The sequence below is a fragment of the Patagioenas fasciata genome, chromosome 3 (assembly GCF_037038585.1).
Source record: "Patagioenas fasciata isolate bPatFas1 chromosome 3, bPatFas1.hap1, whole genome shotgun sequence".
Classification (NCBI taxonomy): domain Eukaryota; kingdom Metazoa; phylum Chordata; class Aves; order Columbiformes; family Columbidae; genus Patagioenas; species Patagioenas fasciata.
The window spans coordinates 7,884,564-7,899,803 of NC_092522.1; the positions used below are offsets into that span (position 1 = coordinate 7,884,564).

Genomic DNA, 15,240 nt, shown 5'->3' on the forward strand with positions numbered 1-15,240 from the left:
ACCTGGCAACTAGAAGGATGTGAGAACTTAAGACCAGTTTTCCATAACATGTATAAAATCACAGAACAGATATTAGTGGGAGTTTCATTGACATTTTCTGTGACCCATCTGTGTTCCTGGCACTATTAAGAGACTTTGCAAAAACAAAACTGGAGTAAAAGCTTTCTCTTAGCTTTTTACCTAGATGAGTTTCTAATACTGATTAAAGATTAGTAGCTGAAATGTTCTTCCATTGCGTTTCGCTTAAGTATAAGTCTTGCAGCTCAAAATGGATTTCAGTTTTCTGAGCGATAAAAAGAAGGGCCAAATCAAAACCTATAAGCAAACAAGGTCCCACTATATATCATAGCCAGTTACTCCCTCACAAGACAGTTTTTCAGTATACCATATTTGTTTGGAAAAAGAAGCATACATTTAATAAACACAGAGACCACTTATTTCCCACGCACTTCCTGATCTTGAAGCACCCACCTACAATATCAAAGCATTGAGTCATTAAGTAATGAACTCCAATTTTCATACATAAGGGACAGTTCATACTTTTTTCCCTTAAATGGCTTCTCTTCAATATCCAGTGCTTCAGGCAAAATTACGCCAGGGTGGAGGCTGTATGTTCACCAAAAGCAGTGAACTTTGAAATAAGTGATTTTTATATGTTGCTTCCTGCAGTCATTTAATGTTGGTCTCTGTTGTGGACATCTCCTGTTTTAATAAAGTGTATTTATCTCCTCCCTGTGAAATGTTTGTGCAGGGCTAGAGCATCACAATTATTCTAAACAGCATCTTGAGGCAAACAAACTCCCCCATATATGTCTTTTCATTTTAAATGGCTTATAAATGTTAAAAATCTGACATAACAAAACAGCAAAAGAAATTACTCTAAATTATTACTGCAATTGTGCACAAAAAGCTGGTTGCCTACAGCTACGCTTAACTCTCAATTTATGTCCAGCTAGCTGCAAGGTAATGTCATTTAACGTAAATTAATCTAGCTCCAAGATGACAAAAGCATGCCTGAACATACACAGAGATTTCATACACGCTTCTCCAATTTGCTCTCTTGGGTTCAGCAGAAGAGGGCAAAATAAGGAAACAGATCCTGGACCATGTTTTGGCAGTAAGAGTGTAGCTGCTGGTACCCCCAGTTCCTGGAAGAAATCATCTGTGTGAACATTGCACAAAGCTGTGTTTCCTCTCAATGCTTCGGGTCATCACAGCGTGGGCAACAGCTGCCCGGCTTACTCTGCTCAGGCCAGCTCTTCAACAGGAAAAACAGGCAGCTTAGGGTCCTGCTTTTTGTTTAAACAGTGCATAAATACACTCTGCTTATCACTTTATCAGCCACTGGGCTGTTTTCTGTTAGAATTGCCTAAAGCCAAAACGCGGTGTTAACAAGAAACAGCTTCACCAACAGCAACTCCAGCACGGGGTCCTTAAGATCAAAAATTGAGAAAAAGAACAAAAGAAACACATGCAAAACCTACCACCGTCTTCACCAGGAACGAGGTTTCCTGCCCTCCACTGGAGAGTAAGGTAATCCTGATGCATGACAAGGTTCAGTTGGTGGTTTTCTGTAGAGACAAAAGGAAATATGATTCCTGTGCAAGTAAAATAATATTCACACATGAGTATGAGGAATATTACATATCCTACAGCTGTTCTCCTACCCTTTGTGGAAGAGCTGGTGCCCTTTCTGCTATGCTGCAGCCTAAAATGGCCCGTGAGTGCCAGAAGATGCAATTTTTAATATGTTTTTCCCATTCAAAGTATCCAAAGTACCCCATATGCATCTGGTGGCTGCATCAAAAGCCACCCCCAGTGATATTTTACAGCACAAGATCAAGCTGCATTTTGCACACACTGGGGTCCAATGCACAGTCATAAAATATTGAAGGGCTGTGTAAGGTGGGAAGAGCTGAATCTGGAGCAGTCACATCCCACTGTCACTTGGGAATGACCTGCCCCTTCAACCTTGTGAAAAGCAAAGCTGTTCAGCATTTATTCTGCTACAGCAAATGACAGGTTTTACTATTCCCTTTACCTTGCCCTTCCCAGGATGCACAAACCAGGGCTGTGTTTCAGGTAATTGTGATATTTTTCTGTTCCCTCACCGCAGAGACCACAGCCGAATGCACTCAAAATGAGCAGCACATCCACACTAGCAGATCCTACTCCATTTCTTTTGATTTATTAGCTGCTTCTGAGGCAGAGCTCAATGAAATCAAAGGGTGGGCCAGAATCACTCTGGGCGTAAATAAATAGTAATTCCTACAAATATGGTGTTATTGATGGTACAACCATCTACAAGGCATCTTTGATCAGACACACCCTTTTATGGCTACTGTTGTGACACCCTGAGTGACACACTCAGATTTAAGTGCATAGTCCCACAGTCTCCCCTCGCGTATCCCATAATGTTTCTATTAATCTTCCTTCCCTCTTGTCAGTTACAAAGTCCAGATTGAACTTCTTCAAGGCTACACCTGTAGTTTTAGTGGCCCATAACCAGTGGCAAAAGTTTTAGTCTTGGATACTGTGTCCTTTGTCACTAGTCTGCCCTGTTTACACCATTGTGCTTGTTTATCACTTTTGCTCTTACTTATTATTCCCATCAAACTTCATCAGACAGCCTAAATGAAGCAGGTGCACTCACAACTTCCCACATACCCTTACAAAAGGGAGGGAGAAAAAAACATCTTGGAGTGGCCAGGAGGAAAAGCAGCTCTTGAAAGGCCAGAGGGATTTGCAGCGTGAAAAATGCATCCCAAAAATATCTCTTCTGCTTTTCACTTCTTATCGATCACACGATAAAAAGCAATCAAATCTGCCTGGTCCTAGCTGACAAATAGCCCTGGAAGCTATTAGATTTCATTTGCTTTCCATCCTTTTTTAGGCTGCCACTCTGTTGCCCTCAAGGCCTCAGGTACAAGTTACTTGAACTGATTTTTCTGTTTCTCTCCATTGAGAAAATCACATTGCTTTCCATTAAAAGGGAACTATAGCTGCATTTAAGCCTTCCCTCTTTCGGTAGCATCTCTCCAATATCACAAGTATCTCTCTACTGACATGTCTATTTGGCATCAGAGAACTCTGTTCTTCAGGTAAGATAATTTTGGTGCTTTACTACCGCAGGTGAAATCAACATGAGGATTTTTTTGGAGCTGTGTTTTCCAAGCCTGCTCACAGACTGGGAAACTAAGGAAGAAAAATAAAAGCTGCAATGGAGAGTAGATCTGGAGCTTGTCTTTTAGGGCACACCTAAAGCCCTCCTCAGGAAGCTCTTCTACAAAAGAAAGCGTTGCACAGTCTTTCCATGAAACATTAATTTGTTTTTTCTTGACCAATTACTGTGAGTAATATAACGATGTCTTTCCTTCCCAAGCCCAAAAAACCCCAAATCACCACAAATTAAATCGGTTGAAAACAAGTAATAACACTGTCAACAATAAACAGCTTTTAGCCCCATAAATTAGCAATGACAAGCCAATAAACACCTCAATCTTTTCTTCTGTAGATATCAGTGGGGACCACATATGATGATTTCTTTCAGAAATCTGAAGTTTTTCCCCCACCTTTTTCAGCTAAACAAAGAGACTGTGATTACACTGGACATACTAACTTTGTGTAGTAAAGTTACACCAATATCAGTGGTTCAGTAGACATGACTGAAGTCGCCTACATTTATCTTTAGGGGTAAAATCAATGGTTTTGCTTATATATTCTGCTGTTTTAAAATAAAGTTCTTAGGTTTGTCAAACACATAGCTTGGTCCTCTTCCACTAGCATAGTTTGGATCTCCACCACTGCCAATGAACATCATAGGGGTTTAATTTTTTCTCCCATGTCTGTTTGCTGATAAGGTTGAACACATTACAATTCAAGAAGCCATTGCAAGCAAACTCTCATAAAGTAGAAAAGGTCGCCATGACTCCAAACTTCATTAACAAGGCCACTATATGTAAGGTTTCTCAGAAATCAAGCCTATCTTGATTTATTCCAAGTACAAGTTCTACTAGCAACTGAGCCTTTATTTCTGTTTCCTTAGCTTTCAACTGGTATAATCTAAAAATGCAGATGACTGCAACTTTGACTTTTCTGCTCTGATGATGTATCCTGTTATTGCTGCTTATTTTTTAAATTTATTTTTAATGTAACTATTTACTTAGAAATGTCATTTCATCAAATATGCTCCACAGTTAATTAGGTTTGCTGAGTGTTTCTTTGCTTCACTGTTGAGGCCTCCATTTCCCCTTAATGATGACTCCACTGGTTGTTCTGCAGTGATGAAATCTCCTCGAAGTTCTCATTCTGCATTCAGATTGCATTTTGTGTTACTTTTCTAGCCCTATTCAGGCCAAGATTTAGAATATTCCTGAGAAGCTACAGGAATGGACTGAAAAAAGAAAGGCAAATAAAGATCCTACATTTAGTTTGCAATAATCATCTACCCAAGAGTGAAACAAGGAACAATTAGGTGGGTGACAGTTCTGCATAAAAGGACTGATGGTAACAACAGGGACTCAGCAACATCCTCCAGTTTGTAAGGAAGACAAACATCAGATAGGGACATGATGCAGGAGCATTAGATGTTTGGAGCAGTGAGGGGGAACCAATAAAAATTCCACATGCGAAAAGGATTTCTGTAAAGAAAAAGAATAATGTGACCTCTATGCCCTCATAGGGAAGATACCCAAAACATGAGGATATTCAAGCGTTCACATGAAATGCAAGCAGCATATTGCTTGTCTTGACATGCGTCTCATGGAATGGATGTCTCTAGTTTGGTGAAGGAACATCTGGATGAATGTGTCATTACACTAGGACATACACCACACAGCTGATGTCTTTGGTTCCCTTGTTTCACAAATAGAAGATGAAATTAGGAGGATGTCCTGCTTTCTTTTGATGCAGACAGTGGGACTTGAAATGCAGTAATCGGTTCCACTGCATCCTTTCAGTCAAGTAAAGATTGGGAGAGGAATTCAGGAACAGATTCTCTGAAACAAAACAAAACAAGTATCTGGATGGTAATAAAAAGAGAAACAAATTAAGTCAAGCTTCTAGAAAGGTTTAACACCAGAAGTAGGCAGGAGCTAGTTATTCACTAATCCTCCAAAGAGAAAAATGAGAAAGAGTATTTTATATCGCTCAGTATACGTTAAAAAAAAATCATCTTCCTCCTGACAATGAATATAGCAGATAAGAATGATCAATTGCTGGTGGAAAAACGCACAATAATTCCTCCAGGAAATAACTTCATCTTAAGACAATTTCAAACAGATGCAGCAGTGACAGGAAAGCAAGTACGAAGGGTACGGGAAAGTTGTAAGTAATTTAACATTAACATGTAGTGAAAAAAATACTGACTGGATCTATAGAGGATGTTACCATCTAGAACAGCCACAGATCTGGTGGCTTGATCTGGGTTTTGGCATCTACCTCCTTTTTCCCAGGCCTTCAGCTTAGGTCAGTTTTCCCCTCAGGTCTTTCAAAGTAATTATTCCTCTTCCCGGCATATCCTCTAGCCTGTCAGTATTTTCCTGGTAATTAAACAGCCAGAAACTGTTGTTATGTTGCAGGGTGACTGCTTTGCAGAGAAGGACTTGTGACAATCTGTGATCCATGCAAGAAGCCATTGTTGAAACAGCTCTCTGTTCTGTCCTGCTGTCTGCTGCAAGACATTTCTGTGTATTCGACCTACATGCTTTTATATTTATGAAAGAGAAACAGATTTTCTTCTCTCAGCGTCCCCAGTTCCCTCCCTCCCAATAATAAAAACTGCAAATGTGTATCTACATTTTTCTGCAAGTTCCCAGCTCATACTGCTTTCCCCTGTTTCCACCTGCCTGCTCCACGGCTTTAGTTTTTCCACTCCTTTCCAGGCTGAAGCATCTTCTGTCAGTCTTTATCTCCTTTTAAATTAACTTTTGTATTTGTAGGGGTAGATGCACTGTAGAATCCCTGGGCAGTTTCACCACATTCCATACTTTCTCACCTTGTCCACTAGGGAAGGTGTTAAAAGGGACTAGAGCTATTACCGTTTTCCATAGCATCTTTCTAGATGTGCAGTTTCACATCTTGTCATTGAGGTGCAGAAAAACAGAACTTTTGTTTCCAAACTTTGTGAGGTGATATTAAGAATTCCATTCCTCATCATGCACTAGAGGAGACAACCACCAGAGACAGCAGAAGAATAACTATTTCAATTTCTGCCTTGCATAACAAATTGCCCTGGGTTGCAGCCGACTGCTCTGCATCTCAAATTTGATTAACAGTGTCACAAGCCAGGTACCAAGAGCCATTCATAATTGCATTACAATTCATTATAGCTTTAATTCTATACACAGAGGAAAAGTGAAGTTGGACTGATATGGTCTCAGACAGTAATAATCTGTTCTTTCTTAACAATACATCTTGAAGTGCTCAAGGACTCCAAGAGCTTTCAGCTCAGCTATCTCAACACAAAGTCGAGGCCTTCTGAGAAGAGAAGGCCTGTAAACTTCCAAGGCTTTTCATTTTGTGTGAGGCAAAAAAAAAAGATATTTAAGAATTCAGTAAAAATATTGCCTTCAAACAACTTAGAAATTTTTTTGCTAGATTTTTTAGCTCAGAGCTCCACACTGCAAATTTCACCCCAAATTCTCACAAACTTCAACCAAACTTAAAGTAAGTCCAACTAGAGTATTATAGTGGGAAATAACTAGCAGCTTTAACAACAGGGATCTTACCAGTCGTAGTGTAGTAAGTATATTCTGTAGCAAATTATCAAGCTCTGTTTCTCCTTTCAGCACCTTCCCTTTTCCATTAAGATATTTACCAAGTCTGAGTTTTCTGTCTGGAATACGTAAAAGACCAATAAATGACCAAGAGCTGACAAACCAGTCACTGGCTCCGCCTATTCTTCTGCCAAAGTGCTGCTGGTATCTGACAACAAACAAGCAAAGGTCTCTCTCAAAGAGTCTATCAAAACCTGACAACAATTCTTTCTTCTTCTTAATACTTTATCTGGACATTTATACTATGGCATCTCTGCCCACCAACCTTATGGTTTACCTGTCCCTCTCCACTATAGGAACCAGAATCAGAGCACTGAAGCTGAAAGCTTCTTGCGAGGAGCAGATAATGAAGGAGCTAAAGCCCCTCAGAGCAGCTTTCTTGAATGACACGTGGCAGAGCAGAATAGGAATCCCTTATACTAAAACCCATTTCTATGCAGGTATCCATCCGTATGCCTTAGCACACCATCCCCACCTCCAGCTCTTAAAACAATACCATGTATTCAGGATCAGCACACAAGTTCTGCCCATTGCATACTGTTTAGCAAAGTGCTGCCAACACTTAGATTTCTGAATGCGGGGCTAAACAAAAAAAAATATTTCCAAGGCACTGAGCTTGAACACTGAACTCCTAATAATTATAGCAGAAGCCAGCTGGAGCTGTCAGGCGCTCAACACTTCCAAAAAATCTGGGTTGCTAATTACCAAGTCAGGAGCTTAACAGCAGATGTCCATCCAAGGCTGAACATCCACGCTGCTGCTGCCTGACATATTTCCACACCACTAATCCCCGCCTGTGCTCAGCTAAAACACCATACTCACAGCACACAGTTACTAAGCCCATTCCTGATGCCCCAAATTATTTATACATTTAATTCAGAGTGCCTTTGAGATTATTTTTTCCCCTTTTGTTTCATCAATTATTTGATGGGAACAAGAGTTACGGGAAGTATTTGCTTTCACTCCTCCTGATTTCCCTTTGTAAAGTCTCTAATACCTGCATCACATTTATCACGGTGATGTTAACAGTCACGAGCCTTCACTTTTGGATAAACAGCCAGAGGGAGGTTTGCTCATTTGTACTTAAGTGTTTCTCAGGGACGGGGGTAGAAATTACAGGCCAGTGCTGTTGCAACAAGAACTACAAATACTAACAGTTTCTAAAGCTCAGTGTTTAAAATCACCTTGTGTACAGCCTATTTCTTCTACTGTTAAGATATCAGTAGGAAGGCCTTGAAGCAATTTGCTCTTTAAAGAATGTGGTGGAGAGTGAATTAACACTCAAAAATCACCCACTGCATGGACATGCACATACACAGAAAAAAACAGTACTTGGGCAAATGTGTGGTGACTGACCTCACTCTGAAGCAAAACTCAAGTGCAGCTGCTCAGAGGCACAGCCAAGTAAGACAATCTTGAGGTCCAATGGGTTGGGTTCCTGTTCCTCACACCTTCCTGGAAGAGACCCACAGGTCTGAAATAACACATTTTCACTGTTGGATACAGGGCTGCTTTGAGTCCTGGGCCTGCCAGTGAAGTTCATTAACATGTGTCACTGCTCTGCCTCTCACCCAGTTAATAATGTGCATTGCTCACTGATGCACAAAAGCCAATTCTGTGTGGCAGACAAAGTTTTACATATAGCCTAATGCACCCCATGCTTGGCATTCCTCTCCAAGGTATGCAAAGCAGCTTTCCCCAGCACTGACAAACAAAAATATCCCTTAATGAAGCATTTCTGAGTTTGTGCTGGACCAGCACAGCCTTATTCATGTTTCATGATGGCTCTGCTGATGCTGTCTGACTGGATTTGTGCTCTTCAGTTTAATCCTTCTGGACACAAGCCCCATCCTTGGTGCAGCAAAGCAGAGCAGTGAGCAGAGGCAATTCTGCAGTTGTATGGCTGGCTGGCACCACCAAAGGGCCTGGCTCTTCACTTAGCAGATGTCATGTTGTATTAGTCAACTGTTAGAGACCATGATTTTGTTTTTCCTGACAGCACTGCTCCTATTACAGTTTGTGCAGCCTCTGCAGAGCAGTCTGTCCTTGTTTGCATTCATGTCTGCATGGAGCATTTGTAAGCAGAGTCACAATAAGGTCTGCTTTCAGCTGAACCCAATTATCACACCATTCACTAATGTTGCTACAGCGCTATCTTCAACCATTCAGACATCCCTCAAATGCTGCCCGCTACACGAAATGTGGCTGCAAGGTCATTTGTTTCTTCCAGTAAATATAAGAGAAAGAAAATTAATCCCTTTGACTAAGCCTTCCATGTGTGGGGTTTTTTGAGATTTGTTTTTAAATTCTGCATCAGAGTCCATAATTGAGTGCCTAAGAGGGAAGGCCACCTTCTTCCCCCACCTCTCCTTGCTCAGGTATCACCTACCAGGTGCCACCTTTATTTTGTAGGTTTATCTGCTGCACCTGCTAGGACAAAGTCTGTGCTCCACTGCCACAGGGGAAAAGCACATTTCTATTGGTAAATTTTCAGTTTCTCTAAAAATATTTGTGGGGTCTTTTTCACCTTAGCCTGTGTACCTCTTTTTTTTTTTTTTCATTGACAGGAGCAATTTGAGACTCAACTCAAATTTAATTTGAGTCTTCATACTGACATGAAAATGCAGCTCAAAAAACACTGTCTTAAAGCAGAACACTAAGAAGCAAACCAGAAAATAGTTGTTTCACCAATACCTTCATCTTTAAATCAGGGAGAGAAGGGAGGGAGGGAAGGGAGAGCATATGGTACTTAGATTCTCCTCCCCGTGAGAATTGCATTACCAATAAATCAATTAAGAAGACTGGCTTCTTTTTAGTTTCCTTGAATTTAGCCATTGCCTGAGAACATTGTAACAACAGAGCTGCAGTATGATTAATCCATAGTTAGTAACCACAGTACAACCATAGTCCTCTCAGAAATCAGACACCTGCCAGACATAGGAGGAGGAGAGAAAAGGAGTTACAGGTCTGAACACAGTTCATATTCACAGACATTGATAAAGAGCAAACACAGGAGGGTTTGTGTTAAGGAATAACTTGGCACACAAGAGTCCAGTGAAAAAAATTTAACTTTTCCTCAGCATGTTGTACTGTTCCTGGATCTTTGTTGCTCATTCCCCATATTTTCAGGGCTGTTACAAAGCTGTACGTTTTAATTCTGTAAATGCCACATATCAATTCCTTTCTCCAGCCACCACAGATCAGCACTTTCAGATCCCCAGATTTCGAATCTTTCAGCTCTAGCCTCTGGTAGACCATACATGTATTATTATATTCATTTACTTTGGAAGAAGGAGCATATTTCGTTCAGATATAATGATATGCTGCACATTTACCCATAAACGTTATTTTCAAATGACCTAAACTTCAGCTTACGTGTGAGTTGGGACTGGGATCTCTGTCTTGCAGATGGATACACTGAGACAGCATAGAGAGAAATCGGCTGTCACCTACCCCAAAAAACAAAACACATCAACACTCCCCAAACTCACCCCCCCATACAAACCATACACACAAAAGGACCTCTGGAAACTACACAGGTTGCCCAATTTCCCTAAATAAAAGTTAGTGCAAATTCCTCCAATGAAATTAGACTAATCAGAGCTTATCAGTGGACCAGTACTAAAATATCGTGCTGCTGAAGCTGAGCTTTTTGTTGTACAACACCCTGGATCACAAGGCAGTTCTCTGGATAATAATACACCATGCGCACTACCATGGGATTCCAGATACATTACCAAAAGATCAGAGCTCAAAATTCACAAGCAGCTAATTTATGCAATTCTCTTTGATGCACCTTATTAAACACTTACAAGGCAGTCAGATGAGTTATCAGAAAAAACAAACCTCCGTCTTTCCCTACTGCAAGGCTCAAGCCCAAAGCTTTACTTCTATCACAGGCGAGTTACTACAAGACAAAAACATCACCTTCGCGCTGAAATGCAGCAACATCAAAAAGAAGAAATTCTGTCCCAAAACAAAAAGTGACTTACACTGTTAGCTTGGCCAAGGTCCATCCAGGAGACAGGACTGGAGCAGCATCTGTACAGCACAGCTCAGAGAAGGTTCTAGGTGTCTGGGGTGGAGCTTAAATAGAGCCTGCAGGTGTGGTAGAACTTCAATAGAGCCTGCAGGTGTGGTAGAACTTCAATAGAGCCTGCAGGTGTGGCTGAGCCCCAGGTGAGGTTCCTCAGGGTAATGAATCTGTCAGTGACCTCAGGACCCTGGGGGACTTGGTGTCAAAGGGCTGTGAGCTGAGCCTGGTGTTAGGGAGAAGCAGGCTCTGCTTGTGAAAGGTTAGTGGGGTTTTTTTTGGTGGTATGCCTCAAAGTTGAACCTAGGAGACAGGTCTGTGACTTTTACTTGTATTTGGCCAGGCTAACTCAGAAAATACCTTACCAGAGCTCCAGCTAGCATCAGTGACTGCTTAGAACCAGGCAAGCTCTGGATTCATACAAGGCCGCTCCTTAAAAGTGGAGAGGATCCCGAGTCCTCCAGACAATGGGAAGCAAAACTGCTTTTATGTAGTAAGAAAACAGGATTCATATTCAGCTTACAAAAGACTGTAGCTCTTACATGGTATTTCCCATTGAGCTTCCCAACTGTGCAATGCTGAGCCTTAGGTGGTACCTAAGCCTGAGTTATTCCCGTATCTCAGCTGACTGCAGCATCTTGCAGGGAGAAGTTCTGCTTGCAAGGACACTGTTCCATAACAGGATGGGTGCATCGTGCCAGTACACTGCTTTCTGCAGAGGCTATTTTATATAAAGCTGTCTTTAAATGTCCCTTACTGTGAGGGGGAGAAAAACAGACAGAAGGGAAAACTTATCCGGGCTTAATGCCATGTTTTATGTAAACAGGTGAAGGAGAAACAATTGACAAACAGCCAATATTCTTGAGCTGAATAAGGAGAACAGCAGTAGCACAAAAGTAGCGTTTTGTGTCTGGCAAACCCGTTGATTAAAGAAGCCTTGTCTTCTATCTACTTGACTCAAAACACTACCACATTGGACTCCCTGTGTTTCTTGTTCCTGACACCCCAAAGATCACACACGGTGTTTGTGACTTTTCCTGGAGCACTGCGTGCTTAAGCACTTGAGAAGTGACACATGCTGTGCACACTGTGACAGACAGTAAGCCTCAGACAGGGACTGACCCTGGCCTGCAGGCAAAATAACTCGAGCTGCCATTTTGCACGGCAATTTCTTGTAAGTGCTTTAAGAGAACAAATGTAAAAGGAACAGACAGCCATCAGGGCCATCTTCTGCCTCGGTTAGCGGATCCTGCTCTACCATTGAACTGGCTGGAGCTGGTAAGAGGGAAGCAGCACCCAACATGCCATCATATTACAAAAAGCATTTTAATACCACAATGGATTAAAAATATATGTATTTTCTGCCTTATAAAGTTTACATTAACAAAAATAGTAAATAAGCCATCCTCTGCTGTATGTTTGTACAACATTCAGGCTGCAAGCTCAGCAGGGGTCCTAAGCACTGTGCTAAGAGAACAAGGAACACTGACCTCAGAGAAAACAATGTCTCCTGTTAGTGCTGAAGGAGAGAAAATTCTTCATATTCTCCATGCACACTAGGTGGGTGGCTTTGTAGCATGACCAACGGCTCCCTCACTAGTGAGTCAGGGATGAAATCATAACCAATTAATTTTTCTAAGGGAAGCAGCAGGGGACCTTGCAGAAGCAAACGTGGTAACTTAAAATGCAACTATGTCAAATTACAGGATTCTTCCATTGAATTGACTGTCATTCGCAGCTTTGGAAGTGCTGTGATAAGGCTGGCAATGGAGAGATGCGGGTAGGAGGTTCTGGAGCCGGGGGACCCCCACAAATATCCTCCCTGTAACTGAGGCTGCTGAAAGAGGACACAGCAGGCACTGATCCTGCAGCTATGCCAAACCAGCTCCTACAGTCCTTGTTCCTCAAATCTCAAAAGTTCCCTTCCATCCTCTCCTCTGGGCCTGGCTCCAGTACAGTTTTGACCTGTTTACCCCCAGCAGAAAAGTCAGCCCAGGGTCTTGAGAGATTTAAGAATGCTTCGTTCTTCTTTTGTCAAAATCTAAGGGAAAGAGACTCTGGAATTTTAACAGGTAGTGTTAATAAGTTTGATTCTATGGATCGACTTATTTGTAATGCCAAATAAGACAAAATTAAACCTGGTAATTTCAGCAACATTTTAAAATTAGTCTTCTATATGTGGGGAAGATTGCAAAAGAAATGTCTGTTTAGAAAGCAAAGTTATAGTGCTCAAAACCCGTGTTTTATCTGTTTTACCAAAAGCTAAACCAATCTCCCACAGAGGCTTCGTAAGAATATTTATTTTGCTTCCAGCTCAGGACTAAGTATACTGTTAGAGCTCCAAGGTGAATTTCTCGTAACGGTATCTGGTAGGAGATATTTTGTGAAAATGAAAAATACACATGCTATTTACCTATCAGTTCTGCAACACATGGATAAGTGCAAAACAGCAGCTTGCTTCCTTTGGCTTACCTGGGCTGTGCTGGGACCTTAGGTGTAATAAACAGCTTCCAGCTCCCAGGCAGACAAAACGCCTCTCTGTGAGCCATCAATTAGCATCATCTGAGTCTAATTCACTCCTCCCTTTCCCGCCCATGCAGATTAGCTCTCTGCTAGTTTGCTGGTCACTGTGGCATTAATTGAACTGGCTTCCCATTAAATTGCTGTCATTCAGTAAGCACCACCGCACTGCATCTGCTGTGTTCAACCAGGTGTTTCCAGAAGATCAACCACTTCTGCACTACCCTGCCTTGAGCATTTTTATTCCAGCTGATCCATAATGTGTAGTATAACATGCTTTTGGGGTTGTTTTCCCTGAACTGCTATGTGGCTCGGCCAGGCTAGGCCCTGCATTTGGAGACAGAAGGCTGCTGTCTGAGCCTCTTTCGCAGGGGTGTGTTGCGATCCAGGAGGTGGTCACTGCAGGCTACACACTAATAATCCATCAGAGGTGCAGAATCAGTGTCTGGGTATGGCTTTTCAATTAACAGACACACTCTGACTGTGGCTACCCTGTGCTGGCCATAATAGAGCATCGCTGTTCCTTGCGGTAAAAATACATTCAGAGTATGACAGACAATATATTTTGATAGGAGCTCAGAGGCCTGTTCAGAAGTATAGCAACACTGACAAAATAAAGCAACAGCAGAAGAGCTCCCACTACAAACACCTCATCCTTCCCATTACGAAGCTGATCCACAAACCTCAATTGATGTTATGAGAAAGCGTATTTTGTGGAGCATTTCAGGGTGGAAACACATTGTGATGAACCTCTGTCAGATCTTGCTGGAAGACTAAAAGCCTTCCAAAGGATGGGAAGAAAGCAGCGATTGAGGGCTGGGCTGTCACCTCGGTGGCCACACACTCTGAACATGGCACTCTACTTCCACCTTGATTTGCCTTGACTGCTAATTTTTCTGCCTTAAAAGTTTCTCTTTCCCTACATTCTCAGTGAAAGCAACATGAAACATTCTCAATCACCTATGTATGTTTCTGAAAACTAGAATTTTTGAGGAAAATGAGTTGAAGTTCATATTTTTAAAAGAAGTGGGATGAGATAACTGGATGTTATCAAAATAAAATAAGGTTCCAACAGCAGCCTAGTCTTTCTGGAGTTTCTTAAATTATTTAATCTGTTAATCTTTTGCAATGAGCAGATGTGTTTCCTGAATACCAAAGCTGAGCAGTAGAAAGCTGTATTGAATGTATCAGTGTGCAACAGACTGCAGTTGAAATCTTCACTGCAGACCCTGGCAGGGGAAGTCAGTGGAAATTTTGGCATCGGTTTTAACAGAATTGGGCTGTCAACTGTAATATTTCCACCTTGTGGCTTCTGAAATGCTTTTAATAGGGAGTGGAGCAATTCTAAAAATTGGGGGAATAAGCTGAGCTCCCGTAGATACCTGCTTGGCCATTAGTTTCGGAGTTCATGTACCTTCTCAGGCAGTGAGAGAGGTGTGCTTTTCTGAAAATGTAAGCTGCTGCAGTTAGCTGTTCCTTACTGAGGTACAGCTGCAATCCAGGGCAGTTGTCCCATCCCACTCTGTCTGAGGATGAACTTTCCGAGTAGATTCTAGTTTGATGAAAAGAAAAATTCCAATTTTAGGACTATAACCTCCTTGTGAGGCTGAGAGACAAGGGATAGCATCCTGCTGCCCTGGGCTGGAGTTTGCTTCCCTGCAGCATAGCAATATGAAACTGTTCCCTGTCTGCTATGGAAAAAGGCAGAGAAAACCAGCAAAGAAAGGTCAAAGGCTGCAGTGAAGCTAGTCAGGAGGGAAAATTCACTAACAGGTGAGTAACAAGCTTGCTCAACATGAAAGTTATTCTTTTTTGTTGTTGTTTTACAGCTACAATTTTATAGCTCACTGCTTGCATGCAAGGCAGCTCCTGGTAGAATTGCTAAGAACTATGAGCAGAATGAGAAGTTCC

At 41.7% G+C, this 15,240-nt stretch overlaps 1 protein-coding gene across 3 annotated transcripts in view; it reads right to left on the minus strand.

Annotated features, from left to right (window-relative positions):
- Positions 1-15,240, minus strand: part of BFSP1 (beaded filament structural protein 1) — a 124,179-nt gene that overhangs the window by 31,556 nt on the left and 77,383 nt on the right. For 2 of the 3 annotated variants that reach the window (XM_071805695.1, XM_071805694.1), the window contains exon 7: positions 1,485-1,571. The gene's annotated coding sequence lies outside the window, so the exon portion shown is untranslated. Of the gene's footprint in view, positions 1-1,484; positions 1,572-10,768; positions 10,870-15,240 lie in introns of those variants that run through there. The other variant, XM_065835246.2, reaches the window with a different exon arrangement.